Here is an 11,389-nt window from a genome sequence, read left to right on the forward strand (position 1 = left end):
TTTGTGTGTTTATTGTCTTGATTCAGCAAAACTTTCTCCCTTTTTAAAGCCAAAACAACCTGAGGAAGCCACCTGGCTCTTCTGTGTGGATTATTCTCATCACTGAGAGGGCAGAGACAGAAAAACCTTTTAGGACCTGGCTGTGGTGAGGCTGTGAGAGCAGCCAGAGCTGCATTTCTGTGGTGTGCAAAGTGAAATTATCTGGTCACACAGGGATGGCTCCAGTGTAAAACCTGGGAAATGTCATGGTGTGGATTTTTCCCTGAGGAAACTTCTGTTATACCCCCTGAGACTTTGTGTGTTTATTCTCTTGGTTCAGCAAAACTTTCTCCCTTTTTAAAGCCAAAACAACCCTGGGCAGCCACCTGGGGCTGTATTCTTCAGGGGTCTGAGCCTCCCCTTGTGCAAGGCTCAAAGCTCTGGGTTTGAGAAATCATGAAGAAGATTTCATGAGAAAATGATGAAGATGATGAGAAATGATGAAGATGATGAGAAATCATGAAGATGATGAGAAATGATGAAGATGATGAGAAATGATGAAGATTTCTCTTCATGGCTGTCACCAAAGGGCTCCAAGGACACTGAGCAGGGCTGGGGAGCCTTCAGGGCTCAGGAGTGAGCAGAGAATTTGAGAGAAGCAGGGAAGCCGGTGCCAGCCTGCAGTGACACCCTGCTCTGTCCCTGCTGGTTGCTATGGCATTTCCATTTCTGCTGCTTTGCAAGGGGGATTTGTGGTTTTTCCCTGGTTACCCAGCAAACCTCAGCAGTATGGAGGCACTGCTAATGTAAAAACTGTGATATGGGGAAAATTAAGTTGGATTTTTAGACGAGTCTGAACATCAGCAGTAGAGAATCATAAAATGGCTTGGTGGGAAAGAACCTTCAAGATAACCCCACTCCAATGTGAACAAGGACATGCAACTCTAATTGCAAGAGACACTGAAATGTGAAAAATCTCTTGCTAAGGATTTCTCCTGTGAAAAACCGGTGGATTTTGGACCATGGATGACCCAGTAAACAACTTGGTCTTTCAGGACAGGGAACCTCATGAGTGCAGGTTATTTGCTGTAACATTTCAAGCCTTTATTCTGCCACACAAGGATCCCTCATGTTTCAATAGCCTCTTTTATGGTAGAAATTCTGTGCAAATTGGTCTAATTAGGATTAAATTACCCCTGAAATATATCCAGTGGAATTTACACATGGCACTTTTTTTTTTCCAGTTGAATACAGAAATGAAAAGATGCTATAAACCCTCATGTCCAGGAGTTTGAAGGTGATGATCCACCTAAATCAAGCCACCTCAGCCTTGAAATACAGACAACTCAATCATACAAATACACTTTCTTCAAAAGTTCTAGGAAATTGGTACAGCAGTATTTGACTTCTGAGGAGATGGAAAATCCACGAGTGTCACCATGATATTTTATGAAAAATCCTTTTTGCCAGGATTTCTTCTCTTGCCAAGATGAGAAGCCTCAGCTTCTCCATGTTTTGCACCTCTGGAATGGGATTTGGAAAATTGTTTACCCAGCATGTGAATTGTTTTTAATTAATGGTTTTAATAAATTGTTTTTAATTAATTGTTTTTAATCAATCCCAGTCCAGCTGTGTTGGGACTCTGGTCAGTCACAAGTTTTTATTACTCATTCCTGTTTAGCCTTCTGATGTCTCCTTTCTCTTTCTTTAGTATAGTTTTAGTTTAACATATAATTAATATAATATAATATAATATAATATAATATAATATAATATAATATAATATAATATAATATAATATAATATAATATAATATAATATAATGTAATGTAATATAATGCAATACAATGTAATATAGTATAATATAAATATATAATATATAATATATAATTATATATGTAATAATATTTAGTGATGATATAATATAATATAATATAATATAATATAATATAATATAATATAATATAATATAATATAATATAATATAATATAATATAATATAATATAATATAATATAATATAATATAATATAATATAATATATAATAAATATAATTAATATAATATAATCAGCCTTCTGAGAACTTGGAGTCAATTCTCATCTCTCACCTCATCCTGGGGACCCTCACAACACCACAACCATTGGTGACCACACTATGAGCATTTTGGGAGTATTTTTTGGTCCATCTCACACATTTTGATGCCCTTTGGACAGGACAGAAAGGAGAGAAGTGATTTCCCCTCAAACATTGGGCCTGTGCCTCTGGATAAACCTTCTCCAGGAGAGCAAAGGATTTTACCTCTCAAGTCAGGCCTGTGAACCACAGAATCATTAAATAAAATCCTGGAATATCCTGGCTGGGAAGGGACCCACAGGGATCATCAGTGCCACCCCTGGCCCTGCACAGGCACCCCAAAAACCCCACCCTGAGCCTGGGGGGTCACAGGGAGCAGCCCTTAGGACAAGGCCTGCAGGGACAGGAGCCAGGCAATGGCTCCCAGTGCCAGAGGGCAGGGCTGGATGGGATCTTGGCAATCAGGAATTGTTCCCTGGCAGGGTGGGCAGGCCCTGGCACAGGGTGCCCAGAGCAGCTGGGGCTGCCCCTGCATCCCTGGCAGTGCCCAAGGCCAGGCTGGACAGGGCTGGGAGCAGCCTGGGACAGTGGGAGGTGTCCCTGCCATGGCAGGGGTGGCTCTGGTGTTGGGGTCTCTTGCTTGTCACAGTGACCCCAAGAAGAGCTCCAAAGTCTCTTTTCCCAGCCTGGAGCTTGAAGAAGGAGTCAGGGCTCTTTATTTCTCAGTCTCAAGGTTGTTTATTGTGTCTTATCTGTAAAATTCTCCTGCCCTGCCAAGATCAGCCCAGCAAGACAGTTCCAGGCACTCTGCCTGCCCCCGGGGCAGGGTTATGTCTTTATACTAAAAACTACCTGTACAATGTTTGCAATTCCTTCCCAATACCTACCACCTATGTTAGACAGTGAGCTTCTACCCTAAACCAATCCCAAAGTGCCACCATCAGAGCAGAAGATGGAGGCCAAGAAGAAGAAGGAGCAAGGCTGGACACACCCAGTTCCCTCCATCTTGCCCCCTGAACCCCCATTCCAAAAACCCCAAAATCTACTTTTCCACCCCGTGATAACTTCACTATTATTCTACCTAAACTGTTGTGGCTGCTGATCTTCATACAAGGTTGGTGATTTGCTCCATGGGTCACAATCAAACCCCCAGGTGTTCTGGGCTCTGTGCCAGGGTCTCTGAGCCCCTGGCAGGGCTCTTGGCAGTCCAGGACAGCCAGGGGGATGTCCTGGGCTCCCACACATTGGGTGAGTTTTAAGGTCCCTCCCAACCCAAACCAATCCGGGATTCTATGGTTAAAATAAGAACATGAAAAGTCTGGATTGAGACATTTTGGATTGCTTGGTTACAGAGCACAGCACAGCAGCATTGATCCAGAAAAACACATTTCTTACACCTTGCTGCAGCAAATGCTGCAGCTCATTTCAAACCCCCACACTGTGCTGTTGGCCAGCTCAGCAGTGAGAAAGAGCCCTAATAAAAGGCAATTCTGCTCCCAGGGAAGCTTTTCATACACAGTGGAGTCTGAAATTCTTACACTGCTTCCCCTGCTGTGCCTTTTACAAGAGAGATCCCCACTTTTCCAGAAAAATCTGTGTGACACCTTTTAAGTGATGCATTCACTGAATTAAATCAAACAGCCAGCTAGGGAAAATTCAGATAAATTAAGAAGACAAAGCAAATAGAAAGAAATTAAGCACATACATGCATGAGAGCTTTCACCCAGCAGCCTGTTAACTGATACACATTATTATGTTCATGGATACTTTTCATACATGCAAAATTAAAATATATAGAATATATATAAATAGAGGGAATATATAAAAATAAATGTAAATATAACTATAAATATAAATATATTTTATATAAATAAAGGGAATCCCTTAAATAAAGGGAATGTAAATAAATCTGTATTTTTAATATAAATAAGGGGAATTTCCCAAATAAAGGGAAAACAAATAAATCTGTATTTTTTAATATAAATAATGGGAATTCCCCAAATAAAGGGAATATAAATAAATTATATTTTTATACAACAATATAAATATAAATTTTTTATATATATATATATATATATATATATATATATATATATATATATATATATATATAAATTATATTTTTATACAATTTTATAAAGGTGTGTTTTGTCATATGAGATTAAAATTACTTCAGAACTGGCATATTCTGTCCCCAAAATTATGTAAACTTTCATGGCCTTACAGAATCATGTGATAAGGTAGTACAAGAGGGAGTGCTAAAATTAGGAAGGGGAATGGCTCTGTCTGCAGCTTTCTTTGGGACTGGCCTGAGTGAAAAGTGATCACTGATGGGGCCTGTGCCAGGCAGAGGGGAAAGAGCTCCCTGGGGTGGGAATTCTGTCTGCACTGCTGTCCCACAGGGAGCCAGGCTTAGCACAAAGCCCTGGAATAATTCATTAGCTCGCAGCAAGACTGCAGGAGTTAAAGGAAATTCTTGTGTCACTTTACACTCCAGCCCACAGGAATTCCAAACCTTCCAGTGAGTGGGTTTAATTTATTGTCTTTTAGTGAAAATCCAGTCACATGTTACATCCTTCATCCCAAAAATGCCTGAGGTCCAACACACCTTGAAAGGTGTTGTAGATAAATCCCAACACTATCAGTGTCCTTACAGGCTGATAATCTTAGAATCATTAAGGTTGGAAAAGATCTCCAAGATCACTGAGTTCAACCTTAAATTTCAGCCTCTCTGCAGTTCTCATGGATTCCTTCCAGAAGCTGCAGCCCCAACTGTTCTGCAAACAGAAACTGCAAAAACAGGGCTGAAAACACCTCCCTGCCCAAAGAGCACCTGCACCTCCTGCAGGAGACCCTGCTGTGCTTCCTGTCACAGACACATTTTATGGAAAATCCTTTCCTTGGGATTTTCCCTCCTGAGAAGCTGAGAGGCCTCAGGAACACAATGTAACCAATGATTATCTGCTGCTGTGGAATGCAACAGGTGCATCTGGGATTGGCCTCATGTGGTTGTTTCTAATTAATGGCCAATCACAGCCCAGCTGGCTCGGACTCTGTCTGAGCCACAAACCTTTGTTATTCATTCCTTCTTTTCCTATTCTTAGCCAGCCTTCTGATGAAATCCTTTCTTCTATGTTTTTAGTATAGAAGAATATACTAAATATTTATATATTTAATATTTTAAATATAATAAATATCATAAAAATTAATGGAATTTTAATATAATATATAATAATATATAAAATATTTTAATATAATTTAAAATTTAATATATAATATATTATCGTATATTATATATGATAATATATAATATATATTATATAATATATAATATATAATATATTATATAATATATTATATATAATATATTATATAATAGATATTATATATAATATATAATGTATACTATTATATATATATAATATATATAATATAAATGAATAAATAAATAAATAAATATAATATATATAATAAAATAGTAAATCAAGCCTTCTGAAACATGGAGCCAGATCCTCATCTCTTCCCTCGTCCTAACACCATCACATGCTTCCCCTCCTTGGGAGGCATTTTTGTGCAACTGAGAGCCCCTCTAAGCCTTTCTTCTTTAAAATGGAGTCTGAGGCAATGATTTTCACAAGGGAGAAGCTGAGTTTTGTAATTCCCGAAAATCTGAGTCACTGCTACCCACTGCCAGTTGCCACTTTAGGAGCTCAGTCTGGCAACTGTGTCCCAGTGGGCAGAGGAAGTGGGAAATATTTGGGCATTGTCCAAGAGGAGAAGTTCTCCACAAACACTTCTTGCTGTTCCAGGGCTGGATGGGAATGCAGCTTGTGTTGCCCAGGATTTTGGGAAAGTGTAGTTATAAGAAATAAGGGACTCAGTTTGCCATAATACACCTAAATTAAAGTGCACCACCCCGACAGAACTGTGATGGGCCAATCAAGAGCCTGAAACCTTCATGCAAATGAAGGATCCAAAAAGAAACCAGAACACCGATCACTTGGGTTTTAAATATTTTTAAAGTGTAATGATAATAAGATGGTTATAAAAATAGCAATATAAATAGAGTAATAATAATTTGGACAATTTGGATTAGGACAATATGAGACAATAGAAACAAAGAGTTATGGGCAGTCTGGGTACTTTGTTCTGGGCAGCATAAGCCTGAAAAAGGACACAGTTAACAGAGGATTAACCCTTAAAAACAATAACCTGTTGCATATTCATACCCCTCATACATGATGCATAAATTCCATTCAAACACAGGATTCTGTCTGATCAGAGTCAACTTCTTCCTCTGAATCCTGACAGCGCCTTCAAGGCAGGAAGAAGTTCATTTCTTCTGATAATGGGGCAATAAATTCTCTTTCTCTGAAAGATTCAGGTGTCCTGTGGCTGCCATCTCAGTGCGAGTCCTTTCTTTAAAAAAAAGCATCTTACATAGCATCGTTTCTATTTTAACATTTTGTTATAATCTAAAACTATATTTACCACACTACTTAGGAGAATTAATACAGCATCAATTTCTAACACAACACATACAATATTGATTTGAATATTTGTGAAAAGCCAATCATAAAACACACATTTTTCACAAAAAAGGACAAAAAAACAAGATAAAAAGGGGACTTCTAATTGAGAGGAATAGCAGATTTGTCTTTCCAAACAAACTGTGGGGCTGCTGGTAGATAAAACCAGCAGTGGGAAATAAAAGAAACAATGGGAAGGATTCCACTGATTGATGAATGGAAAAAGATATTTGCTTTTACAAATAAACTTTAGGTTTGCTGATAAATGAAATTAGACATTGAAAGAGGAAAGAAACAATGGGGAAGAAAAATCCCTAAATTCCGTAAGAATTAAAAATTAAAAGGGAGGGTTGTACATTAGAGGGGAGTCTTTGGTATCAGGTGTTCTGGGAAGTCTGAACCTCTCAAGTACCTCAGAAATGGGGAAAGAGAGAAGGGAAATTGGGATAAAAAGGAGGCTGAGTCCTCTAAAACTTGGAGAGATCCCAGGGCAATGCCCCATGGCCTCTCCCTTTATCTGAATAAAGTCAAAGGACTCCTCTGTCTCCTTTTTGGACATAAACCCCTGGTGTTTGTGGATTAATTTTCCTTAAATCAAAAAAGCCCATAATCTATAATTTCTGTGGATTTTTGCCTTTTTCAGGAAACTGAACTGAGCATGTGGGAGACAACCAGTATCAGCCAGAGCAGCTGCTGTGCTTTTCCTGGTTCTCTCATGAAATGAGATTTCAGAGGCTGCTGTCTCTATCCCTGGCTGGATCCCTCTGGCATACAGAGGAATAATTAATGAAAAATTAGAAATCTGCATTTGTGGGCTCCTTTTGCAGACAATACTTGATGAATCTCCACAGTCATCTACCCAAATAAGAGGAGATTACCCGAGATCCTAATCTGCCATAAATCAAACAGGCAGGGAGCCTTACCTCGAGAGACAGACAAACAGCACAGAGCCTACGTGGGGGTTTAGCCTACATCATTCTAAATCTAATTTCAGCCAACACCAGGACTCTGAAGATGGATTTTTAGGCTGCATTTCAAGGTATCAAAATCTGGGATGTGTTCTCTGCTTCTCCCTCTGCATCTCTCTGCCATTGTCATCGATTCCGGTCACACACAAAGAAAATCAGGCAGGTGGGGACAGTGGCACAGTGGTCCCCAAGCCTGCAGAGCTTTTTTTGGGAATGCCAAGAGCTGCCAGCACCATTGGGGAAAGATAGAAAATAAAAATGTAATCGCTTTCAAAGAGCCCAGCAAGACAGAAATCAGAAGGAGAGAAGAAAATGTCCCTTCCTGAGGGATGCTGCAGCTGCCAGGAACCTGTGATTCCTCTGAGGAGCACCAGGGCTGGTGTGAAAAACGCCAATCTCTTGTTTGTAAAATTTTAAAAGTTTAATAAGTAATAAAATGGTTATAAAAATAGTAGTACAATTAGAGTAATAATAATTTGGACAATTTGAATTAGGACAATATGAGACAACAAATAGAGTTATGGACAGTCCAGGTACCTTTTTCTGGGCATCAGGAGCCCGAAAAAGGACACAGTTAACAGAGGATTAACCCTTAAAAACAACAGCCTGTTGCATATTCATACACCTCATACATGATGCATAAATTCCATTTGAATACAGGATTCTGTCTGGGCAGTGTCAGCTTCTTCCTCTGAATCCCAATGGCCTCATCCTGCCCGAGTGAGGCGGGAAGAAGTTCATTTCTCCTGATAATGGAGCAATAAATTCCCTTTCTCTGAAAGATTCAGGTGTCCTGTGGCTGCTATCTCAGTGCGAGTCCTTTCTTTAAAAAAAGAACTATCCTACATAGCATGGTTTCTATTTTAACAATTTGTCATAACCTAAAACTATATTTACCACAGTACTTAGGAGAATTAACACAGCATCACCTTCTAACGCTACACATACAATACTCATTTGAATATTTGCGAAAAGCCAATCATAAAATACTCATTTTTCACAGCTGGGATCATGGGGCAGCAGCAGTTCGCTCTCTGGAGGAATGCCGAGGTTTGGGGGAGCTCGCTGTAATTTGCAAATCAAAACCAAACAAAATCAGACAAGGAAATCTTTTCCGGGGACATTCTGGATTTCCTCAGGCTATAAAAATGTTGAAGCCTCTGAACATCTCAGACCTGCTTTCCTGCATTCCAGGGCTACAGCCTACCTGTACCCTAAGGCTAAGATGGAATCACTGTCTCACACCGATTCTTCCTGACATTCACAAGCTCCTTACAAAAAAAAAAACAAACAAACAAATCCCTCCCCACATTCGCTTTTGGCAAGTAAAGGAAGAGCAGATAAGGAAATATAAATGTCATTTTTTCCCTGAGGATAACGCGTGAAAGATGCAAATGCACGAGTGTGAAAGACAGCCCAGACTCCAAGGCGTTCCTGACTGTTGATCTTAGCACCATCCACATCTTTTTGTCGCGGGTGTCACCACAAAGGTGAAGCGAGGAGCAACTGTGACTCAGGATGGCAGCGATGGGGAAGGGATTTCTCGCTCTCTGCCTGTTCCTGGAGCCACCAGCCCCCAAGAGCTTGTTCACAGCCTGCTGCCTCCGGAGCAGGGTGAAATCCTTCGCTGCGAGGTCATTCCGTGGGTGTTTACCAAGCCCTGTTGGTGTCTGATGAAATTCCAACCCCTCTAATTGGCATTTCCTTGTTGGGCACGCAGGATGAACCAGATGCCTTGGGGCCAATACTGAGAGCATCCTAAAGAGGAAAATATCAACCCACTGCGCAGAGGATTTGGCATCAACAGAGGAATTTCTCCGTGGTGAGTGGTTTGCCTTGTCTGTGTCCTGTTTTCCTGGATGGAAGCAGCTCACACTAAATCCAAACTCCCTTTGAGACCTTTCTGGGGAGTCTTGTATAGATGTATATTCTGATTTCTCGTTATTTGGACAAAGAATTAAAATTTAAGGCCGTAGGTAATGATTTTATCCCAGATTTACCTTCCTTAGCACCCTCACAGGAGCCAGGTACATCCTCTAAAAAAACAGCACAAGAACCATAAAACAGAGAATCATAGCTAAGGGCCAGAAAAAGCTGTGCTACTCTGAAACACACAAAGCTCTAATTTTTAATGCTTTTTTGTGCCCTTAAAGCACCATGAACAGGCTGCAGGAAGGAGCAGGCATTTGGCAGCTGATCACCTGGCAAGTGTTAAAAGGAACAACTTCTGCAGAGCTCAGGAGACTGCCAAGGTAACTTCCATCTTCATCCTCTGGGTCTTTCTGCTTTGCTGGATTGTATAATTTGTTTATTCTTTGGGCAAAGCGGGCAACAATGTAAATATTGGCATCAATAACAAAAGGAAAAGTGGAAACTAAGAACACTGGTTGCTCTGGCTTGGTGCTCTTGCACTGGCTTTGCCCTTTCTGAAATTCTTTCCTTTGCCCTCCTCTTTTTGTTACTTCATTTAATGTGAAGAATTATTAATGCTCCGTGTAAAATGATCCCCTGGGTTTGTTTGTTGTTGGGTTTTTTTTGGTGCTTTGTTTTAAATTACAAATACACAAGGCCTGTGGAGCTTTCCCTATCTGTGGAGCTGATCTGCCACCAGGGAAAAGCTGCAGGCACCGGGTTTGGCTCTGCAACAGCAAAGGGAAACCTGTCAATCCACATGAAATGCTGAAACAGCAACTGAAACATTTGCTTTTCCCAGCAGGCACCCAGGGCCTCTTTGAGGATTAAACCTACTGCTAAATTTAGCCTGGTCTCACTGGAGTCAGTATCAGAAGTTATCAGATCAGGACATCTCTGGAGGGAATGACGTCTGTCCATGGAAGCCTGAGCCCTGCCAGGCTCCTGTCCCGGGAGCTGGGAATGTTCTGGGGAGCCACAGACTCCAGAGGAATAATTAATGGGAAATTATTTATCTCCACATCGTGGGATTCTTCAGAGGATGAGGAAAGCCTGCTCTCATCAGGCTGTTCAGAGAGGAAAATAACCCTGACCTGAATGTCACAGGGCAGAATGGTTAAATCACCTGAAACATTGGGACCCATTCTTCTCTGAGCTGGTTTTTAGTGCCTGTCGCTGCCCTTTTCCACTGGTGGATCATGCCAATGGACATTCCCTTTTCCAGGGATTGCAATTTACACTCTCATCTGCTCTAAACTAAGGAGTGTTTATGAACATTTTAAAAGAGTTAAATCTGTGGGGGAGATGAGAAACCCTTCAAAATATAACCAGGCTTTGCAGATTCTTGTTTGGGTCGATTGGCTGGGTCATGATTTCCTCATCATTCCACCTCTGAGCTGTGGAAATTCATTATTCCACCCCTTCAGGAAACACCCCAGTCCCATTTTCTTTCTGTTTGGAGCAGAGCCTGAAGGAAGGAAGGGCCTGGAAAGGGCAGCTGGGGCTTTCCAGAGGTGCTGGAGCAGCTCTGTGTCCCCACAGCTGTGGTTAAAATGTGCAGCTTTTTCAAATCCCATTTTTGCTTCTTGGGCTGAAGGACAGCAGGCTGGAATTGGACCAGCCTGGCCGTGCTGAGCCATGGAAATTCAAGCCAAGTTCCATTTCTCTCACTGGGAAAGGCTTCACCAAATGGAACTTGTGATTCCTCTGAGGCTGCTGTCTTCTCAAAATCAATCCTGCTCCTGTTGGGTACTCTGAAGGTGTTCAGAGCTTGAATTTTAACCTCCTCTGGAATATTTCTTCTCTCTGTGTTTGATTGGAAGCTGTGATTTGACTCAGTTTGATTTGATTCAGGGTCCAAAGACGCTGAAGAGCAAAGACTACACTCAGAGAGCAGAGAAGCAGTGAATATTCAGCCACACTAAATA

Source organism: Molothrus ater, chromosome 26 (genome assembly GCF_012460135.2).
Source record: "Molothrus ater isolate BHLD 08-10-18 breed brown headed cowbird chromosome 26, BPBGC_Mater_1.1, whole genome shotgun sequence".
NCBI lineage: Eukaryota > Metazoa > Chordata > Aves > Passeriformes > Icteridae > Molothrus > Molothrus ater.